Source organism: Echinops telfairi, unplaced genomic scaffold (assembly GCF_000313985.2).
Source record: "Echinops telfairi isolate 266 unplaced genomic scaffold, ASM31398v2 ScPeMD7_20;HRSCAF=75, whole genome shotgun sequence".
Taxonomy (NCBI): Eukaryota; Metazoa; Chordata; class Mammalia; order Afrosoricida; family Tenrecidae; genus Echinops; species Echinops telfairi.
This window is the reverse complement of record NW_022103917.1, coordinates 504101-512913: the sequence shown is the minus strand read 5'-3', so window position 1 is coordinate 512913 and position 8813 is coordinate 504101. Positions and strand designations below refer to the sequence as shown.

The 8813-nt window shown below is 40.7% G+C and overlaps 1 pseudogene; it reads left to right on the top strand.

Moving 5' to 3' along the window:
* LOC101657249 overlaps positions 1–3756 on the top strand; it is a 20986-nt pseudogene extending 17230 nt beyond the window's left edge.
* Positions 3757–8813: the final 5057 nt, after the last annotated feature.

The following is an 8813-nucleotide window of genomic DNA, read 5'->3' as shown; positions in this document are numbered from 1 at the left end:
GCTGGACCGGAGGATGTACACTGGCACAGATAGGAACTGGAAACACAGTGAACCCAGGACAGATGAACCCCCAGGACCAGAGGAGAGAGTGGTGATAGCGGGAGGGTGGAGGGAAGGTGAGGGAGAAAGGGGGAACAGATGAGAAGGTCTACATATGGCCTCCTCCCTGGGGGATGGACAGCGGAGAAGTGGGTGAGGGAGACGTCGGATGGGGTAAGATATGATAAAATAATAATAATTTATAAATTATCAAGAGTTCAGGGGGAGGGGGGATCAGGGAGGGAGGGGGGAAAATGAGGAGTTGACACCAGGGGCTCGAGTGGAGGGCAAGTGTTGTGAGAATTATAAAGTCAACATATGTACTAATGTGCTGGACACAAGTGATGTATGTACGGATTGTGATGAGTTGTATGAGCCCCTAATAAAATGGTTGTTAATAAAAAATCCTTAAAACTGGACCAATAAGAACCACTAAAATAAATGAAGAAAATATTGAAATTACCAAGGATGTAATTTTACTTGGATCAGGAACTAATGTCCCTAAAAGCAAAAGTCAAAAAAATTCAACAATGTATTTGAATTGAGTAAATTTGCTGAAAACGGCAAAGTGTTGAAAAGCAAAGATATCACGTCAAGGACAAAGGTTCACCTGAACCAATCAATCAATTCAGGTGTGTGTTTTGTTTTGCTCTATCTTGTTTTTGTTCATATTATTCTCTCTGCAGGTCTAGCTAGATAAGACAGGCTGAATAAACCATCTGGAGGAGAAAACAACAGGACCGATGGTTCCAGGGGGATATGGGACAGGGGAAGGTGGAGGGGGGGGAGGAGTGATGTTAACAAACCCAGGGACAAGGGAACAACAAGTGATCCAAAATCAGTGGTGAGGAGGGTGTAAGAGACCTGGTAGGGTGTGATCAAGGGCAATGTAACCAGAAGAATTACTGAAACCCAAATGAAGCCTGAGCATGGTAGTGGGACAAGAGGAAAGTAAAAGGAAATAGAGGAAAGAACTGAGAGGCAAAGGGCATTTATAGAGGTCTAATTCCAGACATGTACACATGTAAATATATTTATATATGATGATGATGGGGGGAAATGTCAATGTGCATATATTTATAGGATTAGTATTAAGGTCACAGATGGACATTGGGCCTCTACTCAAGTATTCCCCCAATGCAAGAACACTTTGTTCTATTAATCTGGCAAGCCATAAAGCTCACCTTCCCAACACAATCGCTGAAGACAAAGCAGGTGCATAATCAAATGTGGTGAAGAAAGCTGATGGTTCCCAGCTATCAAGAGAGATAGCGTCTGGGGTCTTAAAGGCTTGGAGGTAAACAAGCGGCCACCTAGCTCAGAAGCAACAAAGCCCACATGGAGGAAGCACAACAGCCTATGTGACCACAAGTTGTCGAAAGAATCAGGTATCAGGCATCAAAGAACAAAAAATCATATCATTTAGAATGAGGGGCAGTGCGAATTAGGGATCCAAAGCCCATATGTAGACAACTGGACATCCCCTTACAGAAGGGTCATGGGGAGGAGACGAGCCAGTCAGAGTGCAGTGTAGCAATGATGAAACACACAAGTTTACTCTAGTTCTTAAATGCTTCCTCCCCACCCCACCCCACTATCATGATACCAGTACTACCTTACAAATCGGGCTAGACCAGAGGATGTACACTGGTACAGATAGGAACTGGAAACACAGGGAATCCAGGATGGATGACCTCTTCAGGACCAGTGGTGAGAGTGGCAATACCGGGAGAGTCGAGGGAAGGTGGGGTAGAAAAGGGGAACCAATTACAAGGATCTACATATAACCCCCTCCCTGGGGGACGGACAACAGAAAAGTGGGTGAAGGGAGACATTGGACATTCTAAGACATGACAAAATAATAATAATTTATAAATTATTAAGGGTTTATGATGGAGGGGGAGTGGGGAGGGAGGTGAAAAAATGAGGAGCTGATACCAAGGGCTCAAGGAGAAAGCGAATGTTTTGAGAATGATGATGGCAACAAATGTACAAATGTGCTTGACACAATGGATGGATGGATGGATGGATGGATTATGATAAGAGTTGTAGGTTCCCCCAATAAAATGATATTTTTAAAAGAATAAAATGGGAAAAAATCCCTGGGAAATGAAGAAGACCAGCAAATAAGGAGTACATTTGAATTATGATATTAGCAAAGAATAGAAAATGAACCATGGGTTTGCAAAAGAATGTCTAGCCTATCTTGCAGGAAATACAATCCAAATGTTCCTTAGAAATGGGGACAGTGAGATATCATTTCATACATTTTGGAGTGTTTATCAACAGGGACAAATTCCAAGGACTTCCTTCTTGATAAAAATGAGGAAGACCTCCTGTGAGAGGGATAGACACAGTGGCTACACCAACAATGGTCTCAAACAGAGCAGGGATTGTGAGGATGGTGTGGAGCCGGGCGGGCCATGTTTCCTTTTGTTTGTAGGGTCACCGTGTGTCCAAACTGACTCGATGCCACCTGACAACAATACTTGGGAAAAATACATATTGACTTATTTACTGCAGATTTTCTCAGAGTCCTAATATATATATGGTCTCCAAGAGGGAATTATTGTTATTGTCAGATGCCATCAAATTGATACAGACTCATAGCAATCCTATAGACAACAAAACTATACAAGGCGCAATCCTGTGCAACCTCTATTCCTTTTCTTCCTTTTAAGCCCATTGTCTCAGCCACTGTGTCAATCCATCTTGTTGAGGGCTTTCTGACTTTTCACTTCCCCTGTCCTTCTTGAGGGACTAATCTCTCCTGACAGGTCTAAAATACTTGAGACGTCTGGCCATCCTTGGCTCCAAAGACAATTCTGGCTGTACTTCTTCCAAGACAATTTTTTTTATTCTTTTGGCAATCTGTGGTACTTTTAATATTCTTCACCAGAACCATATTTCAATATCATTGTGGGTTTTTTTTTGTTTTTCTTATTTAATGTACGTCTTTCACATGAATATTTAGACAATTGAAAATACCAGGGCATGATGTGTTCTAACAGAAGAAGGCCTCAGGTTGCTTAAACAATATGATCCAAAACAGACATCAGACCAAATGATACAACGTACATCAACAATATGAATGACAAAATTAAAAGGAAAGAAGTGAAGAGCTCCTTATATGCACTTTGGCCATATGATATATATTGTGGCTTTAACGCCTGTGACAATGAGAGGACAGACTTTTGTTATATTTAAAGAACTGGGCTCATACACAAATGCCTTGAGATAGTTACAAGGATTTCCATTTTATGGTGAACCAATACAAATCCAGTATGCAAAACCAGATTCTGATATAATATCTAAAATGTGTGGCCCGTTTTCTGATAGAGGATAGAAAAATGCCCAAACTGTGAAACACATGGCAATGACCCCAAAGAAAATCCTGGCCTGGGAATATCCAATTCAGCCATAACTCAAGGAAATTCAACTGCAAGTCCTCAGGTCCCTGATTACCCTCCAAACTCTATTGTATTCCGTAATAACTCACCAGAAGAGACTGATGAGATGATGTTTCCCATTCTGCTTCACCCATTTCCATGTTTTAAGGAAGTAAGGTTGGTATCTGGAAGGCTGACATTGCTTTGAGGGGTGGGGGGCAATTTGCAAGTGATGGGCAGGCTGGAGCAAGTGAGGGGCAGAGATGCTTTACAAGGATTTAAGATCACACCATCCCATGTCATGAGAATCATCTATGCCAAGAAATAATATCTGGGTGTTCTTCTTTAAAGGATGTGGCTTTATTTATAATGTTTATTTGGATAACTTTTCAGGTCATTTTTATAATTGGAAGCAAAGGGGACAGTACAAGTAAAACTTTGTGGACTTAAATAATTAGTTATTTGGTTATCCTTAGTGAGTTGTGAAACATTAAGGCCTTAATTTTGTCTACTAAACTTCTATTTGTTTTCCAAAATAAAAAAAGAAAATGCCATGGCATGTGTCAGGTTCACCTTAGTCCTCAAAGTACCATGCTTGTTTTTCAAATCCTTAAAGAGGTCTTGTGCAGCACACTTACCCAATGCAATGCGTTGATTGATCTCGACTGCTGCTTCCATGAGCATTGATTACGGATGCAAGCTTGATGAAATCCTTGACAAATTCAATCTTTCCTCTATTTATGTTACTTATTGGTCCAGCTGTAAGGATTTTCGTCTTCTTTATATTGAGTTGTAATCTATACTGAAGGATGCAATCTTTGATTTTAATCAGCAAGTGCTTCAAGCCTCCTCACTTTTAGTCAACAAGGTTGGGTCATCTGCATATCGCAGGTTGTTAATCAATCTTTCTCTAATCTTGATACTGAGTTCTCTTCATATAATACAGCATCTCTAACAATTTGCTTGGCATACAGATTGAATAAGTATTGTTAGAAGAAATAACATTTTCTGATTTCAACCATGCAGTATTCTCTTCTTCTGTTCACACAACTACTTCTTGATACATGTGCACATTCAGCACGAGCACATTTTCTGGAAGTGTTCTGGAATTCCTGTTCTTCTCAAGGCTATCCATGGTTTGTCATGATGCACACAGTTGAGGCCTTTCTATAGGAAATAAAACACAAGTAAACATCTTTCTGGTATTCTGGGCTTTCCGCCAAGATTCATGTGACATTAACAATTCCTCTTCAGAATCCTGTGTGAATCTCGATGTACTGCTGGAAGAGTTGTTGACTAATCTTTAGCAAAATTTTACTTGATTGAGATACAAATGATGGTGTTCAATAATTTGAGCATTTGGTTGTGTCACCTTTCTTTGGAACGGGTATAAGTGTGGATTTCTCCTTGCCAATCTGTCAAGTAGCTGTCTTCCAAATTTCCTAGAATAGACAACTGAGTGCTCCCCATGCTTCATCAGCCTGCCTTTCTGTTGGGATTCCAGCAATTCCTGTGTTCTTTTTGAAGAATGCTTTTAGTGAAGCTTGAACTTCTTTCAGTGTACCATTGGCCCTTGCTCAAATGCTAACTGCTGACATGGTAGAATGTCAATTAGTTCTTCTGGGTAAGTGACTATATTTTCCCCTTCTCCTGTTGATGCTCCGACCAGCATTCAATATTTAGTCCATAGAATCTTTCAATATTGCAAATTGAGGCTTGACTTTTTCTTCAGGTTTTTAGTTTCAGAAATTCTGACTGGTGTAAGACATGAAAAGATAATGATTTATAAATTATCAGGGGTTCATGAGGGAGGGAGAGTGAGGGAAGGAGGGGCAAACATGTGGAGCTGATACCAAGGGCTCAAGTAGAAAGCAAACGTTTTGAGAATGATGATGGCAACAAATGTACAAATGTGCTTGACACAATGGATGCATGTATGGATTGTGATAAGAGATGTTTGAGCCCCCAGTAAAATGAGGTTTTTTTAAAAAAGATATTCTGACTGAGTTCTTCCTCTTTGGTTTTCTAACACATTTTATTATAATGTTTGACTTCTCACGCTTCCCTTTGAATTGTTCTGTTCAGCTCTTTAACTTCACTATTTACTCCACTTGCCTTAATTACTCTACTATTAAGAGCAAACTTCAGAGTCTCTTCTGACATCCATGTTAGTCTTTACTTTCTTTTCTGTTTTTTTTTTTAATGACCTTTTTCTTTCTCCATGAATGATACTCTTGATGTCATACAATTTCCCATCAGGTCTTCTGTCATTAGTGTTTAATGCAGTAAATCTTTTCTTGAGATAGTCTCAAAATTCAGATGGGATAGACTATAGCTCTTATTTGGCTCTCGTGGACTGGTTTTACTTTTATTTGACTTTGACCTACAATTGCATGTGAGCAATTGGTGGTCTGTTCCATAATCAGACCCTAAACTGATATTGAGCTGCTCCATGGTCTCTTCCCACCGATAGTTAATTTGATTTCTATGCCTTCCATCTGGAGAAGTCCATGTGCATATTTGCCATTAATGTTGTTGATAAAAGGTATCTGCTAGGAACAAGTGGTTGGTCTTGCCAAATTCTACCATGTGGACACAGCTTTGTTTCTACCACCAAGGCCATATTTTCCAAGTACTGTTCCTTGTTTCCAACTTTTGCATTCAAATAGCCAATAATTACCAATGCATCTTGATTGAATGTTTGATCAATTTTCAGACTGAAGATGTTGGTAGAATTCAATTTCTGCATCACTAGCTTTAGTGGTTGATGCATAAATTCGCACAATAGTTGTAGTGATTGAATTTCCTTGTATTAGTATACATACAATCAAATCACAGAGACCATTGTACTTCAAGATAAATTTTGAAATGTCTTTTTTTGAAGATGAATATAACTGCATTCTTCTTGATTGTCTCATTCCCAGTATAGTAAACTGTATGGTTTTCTGATTCAAAATGGTCAATAACCAGTCCATTTAAGCTCGCTTATTCCTAGGATATTGATCTTTATGAGTTCCATTTCAGTTTTGACAACTTCTGACTTTCCCAGATTCTTACTTCCTACATTCCAAGTTCTGATTATTAGGAGATATTTGAAGCTGTCTCTTTTCATAGTGAGTCATGCCCCAACAGCAAATGGAGATCACGAAGGCTTTATTCCCACAGATTTTATTCCATTCATATAATTATGGTTGACTTTACTTTGAGGAGGCAGCTCCTCCTCAGTCACATTTTGAGTGCCTGTGGCTTTTCTTCTGGCACTATCTCTCACAGAGTTTGCTTCTATTCCTTAGGCCTTCAGTACCTGACAGTGTTTTGATTCTGTTCATAATGGTTTCAGTGGCTAAGTCCCAAAGAAATTGGCAAGCAATTCCTTCTTCATAGTGTGTTCTTAGTCTGGAAGCTCTGCTGAAACCCGTTCACTTTGAGTGACTCTGCTGGTATTTGAAATGCTAGTGATAGCTTCCATTAACCCAATAGCCACCACAGTGTGACAAATGACAGGCAAGGGGTGGGGAGGGAACCACAGAAAGTAGCATTTCCCAAAACTATATAAGCTTGAACACTCTTTTGAGTTAAACCCATTAATAGCTCTAAGAAGTAATGCTTCTTGTAAAATGATTTTGGAAAGGCTGATGTACAACAAAATCAAATTGACATTATTGCCTATTTTTGTATGATGGGTGATCAGGGTAGAGACAGAAACGCAAAGCTAAAAATTGAGATAAGTAGAACCACACAGGAGTTCTTATAACTTTTGGACATATTATGTGTCCTTTAAAAATTAATATCAATTGGGGTACATAGGGTAGCCAACCACAAAGGGCGGGGGAGGGGAAAGAAAAAAAAAGGATATGTGATGGGGGAATAGGGCACTGACCCACCCAAGGGAAGGGTATTCTTTGTGTCTCCACAGGGAAAGAGGGACCAGATTTAAAGCCAGTTCCAGACAAATGCAGCTTGTTGGCAAGGAGTGGGGAGTCAGTGGAGGGGCCTGAGGGCTAGGCCCCCATACCAGCTATGTGGACAACTGCCCCACCCCCCAAAAGAATTTACTTGAGAGGAGGCACTGAACTTGCAGCTAGGGGAGAGGGGCATGTCTGATCAGAGCAAATGGGAGCACTTAGGGGGAGAAAGAGAGAGTGGAGTACACCTGACCCACCAGGCCTGGAGAACGACATCCCCGCTCTGAACAGCCAATGGACAGAGTGGACAATATGGCTGATAACACCATGAGACACACCGTCCCTTGATGGCCCCAGGCTCTAATAGGGACAACACTGGAGACTCGGTGTCAGGACTGGCCCATATTGACCCTGTGACACCGAGGCAAACCATAAAAAGCATATGGCAGAGCACCCATGGGAGCAGAGCACAGAGCCCCCAAGGGAGTACAAAGGACAGACTCTGGGGCCAGAGCATGGTACCCCATCGGACCTCACTGAAGGACATGCCTAGAGATCAAAAATCAGACCTTGATCTATATACAGGTTTTTCTTTCTGTCTTAAAATGTTTTCTTTTAATTAATTTATTCTTCTATGAGTAATAGGTTTCCTTTTTTTTGCCATCTCTCTGTTCTCACTGATTGCCTATCTTGCTATGGCTTGGTTTTTGATGCATATTATTATCTCTACAGATCTATTTAGATAAGAAAGACTGGATGAACATTCTGGAGGAGAAAACAACGGGACCAATGGTTCCAGGGGGAAACGGAAGAGTGGGAGGCAGGGGTAAGGAGGTGGTGCTCACCAACCCAGGGACAGGGGAGCAACAAGTGATCCAAAATCAGTGGCAAGGAGGGTGTGAGGCCTGATAAGGATTCAGCAAGGGCAATGTAACCGAGAGAGATCACTGAAACCCAAATGAAGGCTAAGCATGATAATGGGACAAGAGGAAAGTAAAAGGAAATAGAGGAAAGAACTAGGTGACAAAGGGTATTTATAGAAGTTTTAAGACAGGAATGTACATATGTAAATATATTTATTTAAGAGTGTGGGGAAACAGATCTACGTGCATATATTTATAGGTTTAGTATTAGGGCATCAGATGGACATTGGGCCTCCACTCAAGCATTTTCTCATTGCAAGAACATGTTGTTCTATTAAATTGGCATTCCAGGATCCACACCTTCCCAACACGATTGCTGAAGAAAAATATGAAATAAGCAAATGTGGTGAAGAGAGCTAATGGTGCCCGGCTATCAAAAGGTATAGTGTATGGAGTCTTAAAGGCTTGAAGATAAACAAGCAGCTATCCAGCTGAGATGCATCAAAGCCCACATGCAAGAAGCACACCAGCCTGACTGACCACGAGGTGCAGAAAGGACCAGTTATCAGACATCAAAGAACTAAAAATCAGATCAGTGGGTGCCCACCTTCCTGATA